The sequence below is a fragment of the Phaenicophaeus curvirostris genome, chromosome 13 (genome assembly GCF_032191515.1).
Source record: "Phaenicophaeus curvirostris isolate KB17595 chromosome 13, BPBGC_Pcur_1.0, whole genome shotgun sequence".
Lineage (NCBI taxonomy): Eukaryota > Metazoa > Chordata > Aves > Cuculiformes > Cuculidae > Phaenicophaeus > Phaenicophaeus curvirostris.
In genome coordinates, this window is record NC_091404.1 from 19,614,887 (window position 1) to 19,629,259 (window position 14,373).

At 45.7% G+C, this 14,373-nt stretch overlaps 1 long non-coding RNA gene across 1 annotated transcript in view; it reads left to right on the forward strand.

The window, feature by feature from the left end:
* The window catches only part of LOC138726057 (uncharacterized), a 48,075-nt gene that overhangs the window by 1,010 nt on the left and 32,692 nt on the right, over positions 1-14,373 (forward strand). The gene's annotated exons all lie outside the window — the stretch shown is intronic.

The window sequence follows — 14,373 nt, forward strand, 5'->3', positions numbered from 1 at the left end:
CCTTCCCCCCTTTCTTTCCATTTCCCCTTTTCTTTCCTTTTACCCCCTTCTCTCTTCTCCCCTTCTCTCTTCTCCCCTTCTCTCTTCTCCCCTTCTCTCTTCTCCCCTTCTCTCTTCTCCCCTTCTCTCTTTCCCCCTTTCTCTCTTCCCCCTTACTCTTTCCCCTCTTTCTCTCTTTTCCCCTTTCTTTCCACCCCCTGTCTTTCTTCCCCCGTCTTTCCTCCCCCTTCTTTCCTTTCCCCCCCTTTCTTTCCATTTCCCCTTTTCTTTCCTTCTCCCCCTTCCTCTCTTCTCCCCCTTTCTTTCCTTCCCTTCTTTCTTTCCTCCCCCCGTTCTTTCCTTTCCCCCTTCTTTCCTTCCTCTTCTTTCCTCGCCCTCCTTTCTTTCCGTTTCCCCCTCTTTCTTTCCTCCCTTCCCCTTCTTTTCCTCCCTTCCCCTTTTTTCCTCCCCCACATTCTTTTTTTTTTACCCCTCTTTCTTTCCCTTCCCCCCCCCGTCTCCGCCTTCACAACCTTCTGGAAATAAATATCACCAGAACACGCAGAAGGAAAAAAAAAAAAAAAATATATATATATATATAAATCTAAAATCCGCACTGCATACAAAACTAAATTTCACAAAATTAATTTGCACTTTTAACTTCCGAAACCGTTTCCCACATCCCGTCGCCCGCGACCATCGATGTTCGGAGCCGCCGTTGGGTAAAAGGCTCGAGGAGGGGAATAAAAACTCGATGTTCCCGGTTGCTATTGGGGTGCGGAGGGCAGAGCGGGGCTCGCCCGGCCCCAGGAGCCTCTCCCCGCGCCCGGAGCGCAGCGCCGAGCGTTTTAAAGTGGTTTTTTTATCTGCATATAGTTAAATCTTCTTGCTGTTCTAACTAATCTGCTGGAGAGGGTTTCTTTAGCTCTTTCCTGTCAGTCTAACTTCCCAAGTGTAACAGATGCCGCTCTCAAGCGCTCCTTTCTGCTGCTTTTCTTTATTCAGCCCCGCATATTTCTCCCCATGATCTGGGTTTCCATAGAGAGAGGAATAAAAGGGGGACCATGGCCACAAATCCCCTGCCCCATGCGGAATAAAAGAGCCTCATTCAATAGACGACCCCGTCTGGACATGGGAGAAAAATAAGTACATGCAAAGCTACTGTTGCAAGAATTTGTAACTTATTTTTCATAGACTGAAATCCATTAAAGTTTAGAAAAAAAAAAAAGAAAGTTTCTGGGTTCGGACCGTGCGCCCCAGCCCTCTCGCTCTGGGGGCCCCTGCGCTCCGGAGACCCGCCTCTCCCCAACAAATAATTCGCTTTAATATCTATTATTTATATTTTTTTCCCCTCCCTGCTAAATCTTTGGCACAATAGCTGCAGGCAGCCAGTCTCGGGGCAGCCAGAAGTCGCTGGGGAGACCCCCCCCCCCCCCCCCCGGTTTGAAGAGGAGATGCGGTTGTGGGGAGCCCCCCTCGGACCCGGCTTTCGGGGGGTCCCCGAACCCTCAACCCCCCCCTTTCCGGGCTGTCCCCAAATCCCGGGGTGCGTGTGTGTCTGTGAGCGGCTCTGCAGGCAGGGAGGGAGCCCACAACGCGTTTATCATCGCGGCAGAGCGGATTTTATTATATTTTAGAGGGTTGGGTGGTGTTTTCTTTTTTTTTTTTTTTCTTTTTTTTTCCTCCTTCCCTCTTCTTCTCATTGTTCCTGTGCGGGAAGAGGTCTAAGAGGGGTTCGTTTTGATTGTGTTTAATACAGCATGAAGCTCGGAGCGGTGAGCTGGGGCTCGGTGTCGTGACCCCTAGATTGAAAACTTCACCTTCAACACAAGTTCACTTTGGAGACAGGACGGGTTAGATCGCGCTTGGTGGGAACAAGTGCAAATTTAAAAACAGAGTCAATCATAACGGGGGGGTGGGGGTTGGGAAAGGGCAATTTAACCGTTTCTGGAGCCAGGAGTTAAGGTTTTCATTGTGTACATCGAGGCGCTGGGACCCATCAGCTCAGCGGGGCTGGGAACCTGCCTCCTCCTGCATCTCCGGAGACGCTTTGTGCGAGCCTAACCTGCGTGGGGAAGGTTAGGAGGAGAAGAAGAATTTACAGACTATTAGCAGAAATTAGCCAATACCGACACAAGCTCAATTAGTTCCTTTTTTTTTTTTCTTTTTTTTTTTTTTCCCTTTTTTTTCTTTCCTTTCGGTCTCTGTTGGCTGCTCTTGAACGTGAGTAACCGCCGTGCAGGGAGAGAGGAGGGCGAGCCGCAGCCAGGAGATGGACGGACGGATTGCAAATTATAATAGTGCTAATGTAAGACCGAACGCAGCCCCCCCCTCCCCCAAATCTCTCCCCGGTAGCGCTCAGCCCGGCTCGGAGGGAGCGATGCTGCGGCTGCACTAGGGAGGGACAATAAAGCCAGTCCGGGCAGAGCAAAACACAAGGTAAAGAGCGTTTGTATTGTAACGGCTGCGGTTTCCAAAACCTTTTGGGCAACTCCTCGCTCCTCTGCTCCAATAGGCTGTTTTTAGTATTATTATTCTTTTTTTTTTTTTTTTCCCACGCTGTTAATGTTTGAAAAATGGACTTGCTGGGGTGGGAAAAAAAGAAATGTCGTTCATTTGTGCGCTAGCTCGTCGTGTTATTTTTCAGCGGGGTTGGTTTGTAGCAGGAGGTTGTGAACATTGGGTTGATTTGCAGTCGAGAGGAAAAAAAAATAAAAAGAGAAGAAAACAAACAAAAAAAAACAACAAACCCAAAAGTATTCCGGGAAGTGTCTCCAAAGGGCACGTTTTCACCACGAGAGCGGTGTTGCCGTTTATTAAATCCACGTATTGAGCCGTCGGGGTTCGTGGCTCTTGGAGAAGGGAGAAGGGATGCTGGGGTGCGGGGATGCGGGGATGCTGCTCCGGTGCGGGGCTCCCGGTCCCCCCAGCACCGGGGGGGTCGCTCCCTCCTCCGCAGGCGTTTTCCTCTCCGGTGGAGCCGGCGGGATGAGGGGAAGGGGCCGGTTGCCCCTCGGGGGTTTCTGTGTCCTGGGGGGGCTCCCCCCGAGCCAGAGGCCGCCCCGGCGCTGATCCCGCTGCGATCCCCGGACGGACAGATTCCTGCTCCGAGATATTTGAAGGGAAGGGGGTTGGATTTGGAAACGCGCTAAATGGCTCGCTGGTTAACCTCTGTTGACTAATGAGACGGGGAAGACAAATAGCTCCGTTCCTGGGATGACAAACACCTGCATTGTTGTTTGGTAGCTCGCTCAACAATTCCAGTGTGGGGCTTGAAATTTTGTTTTGGTTTTATTTTTATAAAATATACGCTTTTCCAGTTTTGTCATTCAAAGCATCCAGGGATGCTCCTCGTCTGCAGAGGGACCTAAACGTCTCCCGCACCTCGTCGCTCCCAGATTTACGTTTATAAACGCGTAGACGGTGCCGTTAATTCTTTGTTTCCTCGCAGACGAAACGTTCACGGTTCGGTGGGAAGTTTGCTCCCCGTTTCCCGCAGGTCCCTCCAGCCGGAGCTGTTAGAAAAACCTCAACTTTGAGGCCGGGTGGGGTTATTAAAAGACTTTTCCTTGGCGAATCGCGCTCGGGAGATGCAAGAACCGAGCCCCCTCGCTCCCCACCGGGCTCGACACCCACCGAGGTGGCACCTTCTCTCCATCCTCCCTCCCCCGGTTGAAGCCGCTGGAGGCTGCACCGAGCGATAAATCAGCGCGGTCCCCGGGGCAAATGGAAGCGAAGCCGGGAGAGTCTCCATCAAAGCGGGAGAGGCAGCCCCTGCAAGAGAGAGATGGGAATAAATCCCAGCCAGGGGCAGGAGATGCTGGGGAGACTCGTCTGCAAACTTTCCGCGCCCCCCTCCCTCACGGTGTTATCGGTATTTTTCTGTTATCGATAATTTCCCCTTCTTTTCTTTTAAAATTGTGCTTCGGACGCTGGGAATTGTCCCTCTCGGGGATGGGGGAAGGAGGAAAGAAGGGAGCGGTGCGGCACGAAGCGTATAAAACGCGGAGTTGTTTCGTTTCTTAGAAAACAAACGGTGAGGGTCCCGCAGAGGGTTCCCCCGCTCCCCTGTCGGGGAAAGCAGCGGGTCTGGGGGTGCAGGAGCTGCAGGGACCACCTCGGGGGCCATTCCCAGAGCTCTAAGCCCTCCCGGGGCTGCTGTTCCCCTGCTCCCTAAGGAAAAGCCCCGGGACAACCCTGGCAAAGCCGCCTCTCCCCCTCGGACAACACGTTCTGGAAGCGCCACTGCCAAGTATTTCATATTTGCACCTTCCCCAAACTGTTTAGAAATTACTAGTAGCGGATAAGTAAATTGCAAGTAAACCTAGTGAATTAAGATGGTTCTCTATCAGTTTAATTTATGTTTTATAGTTAGTTTAGCCTTCTGATTTGATTGCCTTAGTAATGCGAATTGCCTACAGCTGCTGATGATACAGCTTTAATTCTGTTTTAAAGGTCATGTAAACATGCGCCTGTAGCAGGAGGAATGCAAATTCAATTCCCCTTTAATGCTTCCTCGCATTCACTTCGCAGCCTTCACCTAGAAAATTAGCAGGATTTAATAGAAAACAGCCCGGACGTTATGATTTCATTAAAACCCCCTCTCCCCACGCCCGCGATGCCAGATCCCACGCGTTTTGGGGAAGATCCAGGCGATCCCTGCCCCGGGACGGAGCCTCGGAGCTTGATTTCGCTGTAGGTAAAGAAAACCCGACGGGAGAACCCGGCGGCGTCGGGAATGACCCCCCCGAGGGGCGAGAGCATCGTGCTGGGCTGGGGGGTCCCTCACGTCACGGTGCGAGACGGGGCTTGGAGAAGAGAAATTGGGGAGAAACCCTCTGCTTTCGGCCCAGGGGGGAGGCGGGGGCTGCCCCGCATCAGCTGAGCCCAGACCGCGGGCTGATAAACTCAAACGCGAGATGCCTGCGCCCCGAAGACCTTCCCAGATTAATTTTTAAACGCAGCCAGCCCCGACTTCACGAAAGATTGCTTCTCCCTACTGTTCTCTAGGAAGGAAAATAAGAGAAAAGGAAGAGCCAATAAAAAAAAAAAAAAAATCCCCTCCCTTCCCCGGGTTTCAAAGGGTTTTAGTGAAGTTGCAGGGAAGTTTAGCCGGGGAAGCCTTTGAACGGACGGGCTTTAACGAGCGGGGAAGAGCGTCAAAAAAAGACTCTGGAGGCTCTTTGAAAAGGGAACGACGTGTCGCAGCGGATTTCGGAAGCTCCTGCTCTGCGGGGACCCGCAGCCCTGCCCCCGGTACCAGAGGTACCACCCCCCCATCCCCCCCCCCCCCCCCCAACCTTGGGAAAGGGGCTGCCCTGCCCTCGGAGGGTCCCCAGACACCTCCCCTCCACCGGCGGGGCCTGATGTGCTGTCAGCAACCCCCCCTCGCTGCCCCTGCATCCCCATCGCCCCTGCATCCCCATCCCCGCTGCATCCCTATTGCCCTGCATCCCCATTGCCCCTGCATCCCCCTCGCCCCCTCATCCCCATCACCCCTGCATCCCCATCGCCCTCCATCCTACCCCTCTGCGTCCCCATCGCCCCCGCATCCCCGTCCCCGCTGCTCCTCGAGTCCCCCGGGAGGCCGAAGGAGCTGGGATGCTGAGAGGCACCTGCACCCCTTTCCCTTCCAGGGGCAGCGAGGGACCTGAGCTGTGCCCGTCACCCTCCTTGGCAAAACCGAGTGATTTTTCGTAATACTCGTAGTAACAGCTCATTGGTGATTCTGTTAATGTTGCACACCTCATTAAATAGCCCCAAACACAAGGAGGTTTAAATGACTTTATTGAATTAAAAATAGCATAGGAAATCACCTATGGTACTTTCATCAAATAATTAATGTAAACTATATACATACAGCGAGAGGTTCCTTTTAACAAATCTATTCATAAAACGCGAGGGGGTTTACTTAATGGCTGAAATAACTTAGAGCGGCGCAACCCGCTCGAAACGTCGAACCGCGCTCGTGCACTTTCTAATATGTTCCTGTATGTTTCCCTGAGTGTTTTTCTTCCTTATCTTTTTTTATATCTGAAGTTCTATTCCCCTCCTCTACTCCATGTATTTGATCATTTTTTCAAGTCCCTTGGCTGAACCAATCTCTTTTCATGCAGAGGATAAAAAGAGAAAAACTTCAAAGTAGGTTCAGGTAATTAACAGCTGAGGGGAATATAATCTAAACCATAGGCCCTGCTTTGCACCCAGGTCTGCGTTCAGAGCCAGCCGGCAAGGGAGTGCCTATTCCCTATAGCATCCAAATCTGCTTCCTCTGAACAGCTTTGCCAGGCCTCCAGTTATCACATCTGCATTTCAAACACCATGTCTCTGGCATTAATTATTAATTAGCCTACAGTCACCCCAGAGGATTTAAGTTCCAGCCTGCACATACTTATTCATTGACCTCTATCTTAGTTTTTGTTGGAAAAAAACCACTAGAATGCTTAATAATTTCCTTTCTCTCAGACCCTCTGTTCTAGTTTCATGGAGGGGAAACAGTATATTTTCAGAGATGGAAAATCACAGGGTTGTCTAGAAACGTGTTTAGAGCAAAACGCTATGTCAAGAGTTTGAACAAACCCTTTCAAAAGATTTAGAAGGAATTTTGTGTAAGTATTTTTACCTTTAACGAATGAATTTATGGATTTCCCGGAACCGAGGGGTGGTAGATACAACTGCAACGCGCTTTGGCTCGATGAGGAATATCACTTTAAAAATACAAACTGGATTTAATTACCGGGTAGCACACTTATATGATCAAACTAATGCAAACGTTTATTTGAAAGCTCTGGGGTTACACTGCTATTGACACTAGTAAGAACGAAAAAGAAATGCTGTTGCAAGGCACATTAGTGTTTATGCATTAAATATGCGCCCCGTTCTCAGGAATATGGAACCAGAGAAGTATATTTTCTAACTATTTTGCATTGCTCCCAAGGTAGTTTGGAAGATGCTTTTTAGCCATGAGAATAAGTACATGCCTTACTAGTGGTTTCCTGGCCATCATATGTCTTGATATTAGCTTCCAGATGTAAAAAATCAGAGTAATCAGGTAGGAACTAGGTTTTGTGATTCTCTTTTTTTGCAATGCTACATGAAATTCAAAGTGCTTGCTAGAGCTTAGGTGAGTTGTATACTGGGTGCTGCCTTTTGTTAATGTGCTTTAACACCACAATATCCCGACCCCCTGTATGAGTCTTATTTTAACGCCTCATGCGTTATCTGCAGATAAACTTCCTTAAATATTGCCATGGTTTCTCATGTTTATACGTGATGGTACTATTTCAAATAATCATCGAAACATAAAATATCCCTCCACTTTGTTTCCTAAGGAAGCGTTTAGCCGGTAATCACAAGGTCAGACTGGTTAACTTCCATGCCAGCCTAGAATTGATTTTTTGGAAGCATTTAATCTGCGCCTAAGTCTCTTTTGAATGTCTATTTAGTGAAGAATATGGAAAAGAGGTCTGCTGCACAAGCATACGCCGCTAAAATGCAAGGTCTGTAAAATCATAAACCTTGTGTGCCTGCGCAAACGATGACCTGAAAAGTGATGTAGGGACTGATGCTGTTGACTTCCATGAGTGATCTCCCTTCTTGACTTCCCATAGAATTCTGAAGATTTAGCTTGTTACGGCTCCATTATTATTTTTGTTTTTTATGAGCAGATCTGGGGACCTTTCGTCATTAAATCGTAAATAATTTTTTGTCCGCTTCAAATAATCAGAGTAATTTAAGTACAGTTTTCACAGCAAAAATACTTCTCTTTCAGCAGGAAGAGAGGGATGGGCGATACTTCAAATTTCATCTCCAGAAAGATTATTCTTTTTTAAAAACCAACAGCGAGTATCTTGGTGCCGAAGAGAGGGGTAGATCTAGACTGTTTTAATAAGATGTCCAGGACCTTTTAATCACTTCTACAGTGGTATTAATGCCAGTAATAACAGTGATAATGGGAAAAAAACCTAGTGTGAAACCAGGGCTGGAATCTGTTCTTTGTAAATGTCAGAATGTTTCTGAAATTAAAACTTAGCTGTTAATGTAGCTCCGTACCTCATGAATATTAAAGAGGAATAAGGACTAAATTTCTTCCTCAGCAGAGTGGAGCGAGGTGTTGTTTTAGAAAACAAATCACACGGTGGCTTGATTTGCAGAGATATAGCTGGAGTGTTTTTAAGCGTGGCTAAGGCTACGGGCCGCTGCGTTGGGACCTCGTAGTTTTGAACCCTCTGATGCCATCTTCTAATTTTTCCTGTTGGTTTCATTTATTGATCGGGGTTGTGGGTTTAACCATGTTCTTGAGATATAGATGTTGGAAAACTCCTGTTAGCAGTGCTGTTAAGTTACCTTTTTTTGTGGTTATAGTGCCAGGAGTGGGGAAAACATGAATGTTCCTACACCGTGGGTTTGACATGTTATGAAATGTTTGTACCGCTCTTGTTATGAGACGTGAATTTCCATAAGAAGCTTATTTTATGGTTTGTTTTATATACATTTGCATCTTTAGTGTTCTGTTAATGCTTAAATGTTTCACTCTTGGTACAACCTAACCCTTGGCAAATCTCGATATGCTTTGACCTCTGCTTTTATTATACTGTTTGCTTTTTTTTTCTTCTAAGATAATGCATGCAGTAATTTTACAGTAGTGAGTAGCATCCACCAAGGCCTGAGCTGGAACTGTGTGTTGTATTTTAAATGAACATATTTGGAGTTCAGATTTGTGGGTTGCGGATCACTTTTTATTTAGAGAAGCCACATGGGTAATTCTGATTTTAAATTACTCAAAGAGTGATGATACCAAAAGACAATTGATTTCTTATGCGTGTCCATGGACATCTCGTGATGAAGCCCTGGTTGCTGTGTTGAAGGAGGGTTTCTCACACACTTGTAGGTGGAAAACCCTCTTCTATGAAGAGGTGAAGGTGGAGATCACTGTGGATGTTGTTCCAGCAGAAATGAGCTCTTATTAGACCAAGAGGCATACGTGGGGCCAGACCTTCAGCTGACAAAAATGGGCACGGTAGTAGTGAGGTTCAAGGAGCGAGGCTGGGTTATATGGATGAGAGATTTGCTTGGTTGAAGGAAAAGACTGAGTGAGTGATATCAGGGTTATTCTGCATAATGTCTGAAGCAGTCAAAGCCCATAGAAGACAGTTTGCCTCCTGGATGGTACAGTGCAGCCATGCAACCCAGCTTCCGATGTTACGTAGCGTCCCTAATGCTAATGAGATGAGGGGATGGGCAGCGATGATGGGTGAGGAGTCAACAGATGCCTGTGACACAGGAGATGTCACAGATATTCAGACTGTGTGACAACAGTGGTGACTTTTGTGTGGTAACCATCACCAGAGATGTTTTGGTGAGTGCCGTATGTGTATTGAGAGTGCCGAATTCTGCCTTGAGCTCCCCGTAAGACCGTATCACGACTATACTTCTAAACTTAACTTTTGGCCATCTCAGTCCTAAAAACCCCAAATGTACCATCCTCAGCCCCCTCGCTGACCCCAGCCTGGTGCTTCCTCTCACGGCACAAACCCTGTGGTGCTTCCACCATCCCCGAAGTGGCGGTGCCTGCTCTGGGGCTGAGCCTGGCCGTGCTCCAGCCTGGCAGCGCATCCTGCGGGTGGGCACGTGGATAGTTCTCGCCGGGCACAGCTCCATCCATCCTGCCTCCTGCCCAGCCCTCTCCACCCCAAAGCACCCGGGCGGCAGGTCTGCCCAGGGCTCCTGGCAACCCTCCGCAGCTTTCCCTGCCCGGGGAGCTTGCTTGGGACTGCCTGAATGTCAAGTTTTATAGTATTTTATAGCATTTAACTTCATCCACCATATGCATTATTATCTTTTACCCCTCCTCTCCCTCCTTTTTACCCCTCCTCTCCCTCCTTTTTACCCCTCCTCTCCCTCCTTTTTACCCCTCCTCTCCCTCCTTTTTACCCCTCCTCTCCCTCCTTTTTACCCCTCCTCTCCCTCCTTTTTACCCCTCCTCTCCCTCCTTTTTACCCCCTTTCTCTCTCCTTTTTACCCCCCTCCTCTCTCCTTTTTACCCCCCTCCTCTCTCCTTTTTACCCCCCTCCTCTCTCCTTTTTACCCCCCTCCTCTCTCCTTTTTACCCCCCTCCTCTCTCCTTTTTACCCCCCTCCTCTCTCCTTTTTACCCCCCTCCTCTCTCCTTTTTACCCCCCTCCTCTCTTTTTATTCCCTTTTATATATCTCTATATATTTCCCCCCCATGTATAAATCCCTGGGGCTTCATTTGCTGCCTTTGGCTCTGGCTTTGAGTTTGTCCTGGAGTGATTCAGTGGGGCCAGGCTGGCACTTAAGGTAAATTGTCACAGCTTGGATGACTTTCTGTCAGCTGAGAATCCAGCCTGGTTGTTGCAAACCTCACACTAACTGCAATTACACCCTTCATTGCCAAAATGTCAACAGCATATTTAAAAATTGTTCCTACACCTAGACCAGTGCATGCAACTCAGAGAATAAGAATGATCTTTGGGATTTTTTTGCCTATTATTAATATTATTCCTATACATCATTAAACTTAAACAAGAGTTTGTGTGCGCCGTGTAGCTGCCACCACCAAAGCACATATAACATTCAATGGTAATTGTGTTCATAATTATAGAGTTAATTGAATTTCTGTAATTGTAAAAACCACTATATAAAAAGACTTCCAAGATTAAATGTTTTATTTAGGGAAGAAGGCACTCATTTGGAATATTTAGTAAAAAGAAAGTAGTTCTCGTATGCAGATGAGCTTAAGGGTGACAGAATAATGTCCTGAAAGGAATCTTTACAAATCTGGTTCCAAACAAAACATGGCATCACATCAACTCCATGTTTCTTGTGATGCTCCTGTTTTGAAGGCAAAGCAGCATGCACTGAGGTATCTGCAAGCTGGAGAGATGCACTGGAGGAGACTTCTGCTGCAGCTCCAGCATCTGCTGAGCTGATGAGGTAGCAGGAGTTCACTGGAAATGCACTGTGGCGAAAAGGCACTGCTGGTAGGATAATACCAGGATAATACCATAACATCACTGTGTTAGAAACTAAAACTTTGGTTAGAGCGTTTGACCTCAGACGACTGGTATCTTTCTCTTGTTTTGTGGTTTATTAGGTTGTTTAGTGGTATTTTTGGTGAACTTCAACTGATTTGCAGCTCATTGGTTCCACACGATGTAATATAATACAGAATGTGGATCTGTGTATCTCTCTTCTCTCTCTTCTCTCTCTTCTCTCTCTTCTCTCTCTTCTCTCTCTTCTCTCTCTTCTCTCTCTTCTCTCTCTTCTCTCTCTTCTCTCTCTTCTCTCTCTTCTCTCTCTTCTCTCTCTTCTCTCTCTTCTCTCTCTTCTCTCTCTTCTCTCTCTTCTCTCTCTTCTCTCTCTTCTCTCTCTTCTCTCTCTTTCTCTCTCTTCTCTCTCTTCTCTCTCTTCTCTCTCTTCTCTCTCTTCTCTCTCTTCTCTCTCTTCTCTCTCTTCTCTCTCTTCTCTCTCTTCTCTCTCTTCTCTCTCTTCTCTCTCTTCTCTCTCTTCTCTCTCTTCTCTCTCTTCTCTCTCTTCTCTCTCTTCTCTCTCTTCTCTCTCTTCTCTCTCTTCTCTCTCTTCTCTCTCTTCTCTCTCTTCTCTCTCTTCTCTCTCTTCTCTCTCTTCTCTCTCTTCTCTCTCTTCTCTCTCTTCTCTCCCACTGCTTTGCCTGTTACAGCTCTAAATTCAGGTCTAATTTAGCATTGCTAAGAAAGGAATTCTTTTTTTCTGGGCAAGAAAGTGATTTTTAAAGAATACTTATTGCAAGAATAGTGGCAGATGATTTTTTTTAACAATGAAATAATATAAGTTTTGAAAAAAGAGCCTAAAATGTCAGCTAACAAAGTAATGACCTAGCCCTGCAGGAAACCCAGCTTTAATACCCTTTTTCCAAAAGATCGCGTCTTGAGTTTCATTATTTTCTATGAAGATTCACAGGAGACTGTTTCTTTTAATATCCTGTTTTTGCCCACCGAAGAGATTGGCCTGAGCGTGTAAAATATAAAATGTTGATGTTAAGACCTCACGTCCCCTGTCTTTGGTGATGCAGAATTTCCATTCACTATTCTTTTTGTTAAAAAGTTGCCTGTTTGTATTCAGTTACTGCACTTATTTGAAATATTATTGATGTGAGCCGGTGTAATAAAAAAAAATGTAAAGTCCCCACAAACTAACTCGAAGTGCAGGGGCTTTATTTTTGTTATTCCTCCCTTCCAAGGGTTGCTCCCCTCCCCCAGCAGCCACACTACAAAGCTTGTTGTACAGGGACTCCATTAATCCTACATTTCCTAGATGGTATCTGAGGCACAGTGGGTTTCCACAGAAATTAATTTGTCCTGACAACAGGCCTAAAGATTGGAGTCCAGGGATCACTTGGCAAATTCCCTTTAAACTGAGCACAATAATAAACAGAAAGCTGATAACGACAGTTCTGAAAGACCACACAGAGGAAGGACCCTGAGCCGAGCCGCTCCGTGTGGATGTGCGAATACCTCTGATAACCGGCAGCCGGGAGCTTTCTGCTCGATAGGAGAATGAGCTCAGTGATTTATGCACCTTCTAATACCCCAGCACAGGGCAGGACCAGCTCCATCTACCAACGCACGTTTTAAACTCTTTCTTAGAGTAATAATAAAAGTTGAGGACCAATCAGGTTTAAATCATTCTTATTTAATATTCGTATTAATAACACTGTGATTATTTTTCATGTCTTTCACATTTTAACATAGCTCTGATTTTCTCTTATGCGTAAACATTTTAAAAAAGTTGAACAGTGGGTAACAATATTTCAAGGAACAAGTCTGTGAAGTTCACCATCTCTTCTAAATCTATTTCCTTTGTAACTTTTGAGATTGTGCTATTTTTTGGGTTTATTTGTCTTCTGTGTAGCAATTCCCTATTAAGAATGGTAGAAGGCATTTTAGACAGCGTTATTGCCTCTCTGCTGGTTTTTATTTATCTTTGCCTTTGATGCATATTTAAATGCTGCTGTTTTCCCAAAGATAAGGTATGGAAAATGGCCGTGTTGGAAATATATACTACTATAAAGAGTGAATAAGCAAACATTCATTGGATATTTTACAGCTTGTCAAGACTAGAGCGTTTCAACCTCTGATTTTTGTGTTTTAATGATAATTAGGATTGGTGGTGTGTCAGTAAGCCTCTGCCAGTTACAGTTCTGAAAAAGCCATCATAATATTAAGAGTTAGGACTGATGGAGTGATGTTAAGTAAGATACATGCTGCATAACTTTTCATTGCTTAAGTATAGGGTGTGTAACGGTGTAAGTAAATGAACTAAAAAAGGAGGACGATTTAAAAATGCGTGCAGAATATGGATTTTGGTTATTGAAAGATACCTTGAAAGTAAATCTAATTTTGTTTTCCGTGTCTGAAATGCATTATGAAATATTGATAAACAGCTTCCTGAAACAGCGAGGAATATGTAACTATGCTAAAAGAAGGCAAATAGTATATTTGATGGGTATGGCTCTACGCCTAAAAAGCACGAGTCATGCCTGATCACTTCTAATAGCTGAAAAGTTTCTCTTAAGATGGAAACTGGGCAGTGGAGTTGTCCGTGATATATCCAAACTCAACAACAGTCCTTAAACGCGATGCCTCCTCCGCAGACTTTTCCATGCAGAGAAGTAGATGGGGCTTTATTGTACAGCTGGAGTGGAGTATGGGCACCACACCTCCTTGCTGAAAAATAATATATTTTGCTCTAGCTATCGGCTTTGAATCAGTTTGTATGCTACGAATTAATCAACTACAGCCAATGCACTTTGGAAATGAGATTCAGGATGAGTAGCACAATTTGTGTTTGTCACACTCACAGGACTCCATTGTACTGAAATGCAGAGGATTTGGAAACAACTAGTTTTAATGCTCTCTAGCTCCTCTTTCTAGAGTCTGATGCAAGAGCAAATTGACTTGCTGTGCTTTTTAGTTCTGTAAAAGAACAAACCAGAATACTCCCCTCCACTTTTTACATCAAAATCACCCTATGCGTTTCACTGTACAAGCTATTAGGTTTTTTTGAATTTGGATCAAATCAGGCATTTTTCCCCCAGCAAATTGTTCTCAAGCGTGTTTTATACATTCGATTTGAAGGAATGTGTATTATTTGATGTTCTTAGCAGATAAAAAATAAACTTCTGAATATGTTTTTTTCCATTTGAATACAAGCCTAGGGATGCTTCACCCTGCATCCTAAAGCCTGATTTCCCCTGGGACTCATTATCATGCAGCTCACATGTTCAGTCACCTACACTGTTGAACTTACTATCAAATAACCTTCGAAACGTTACTAGTTATTACGTGTCAGAGGGCAGATTTATGATAAACTAACTTTGAAACAAAATAATGAA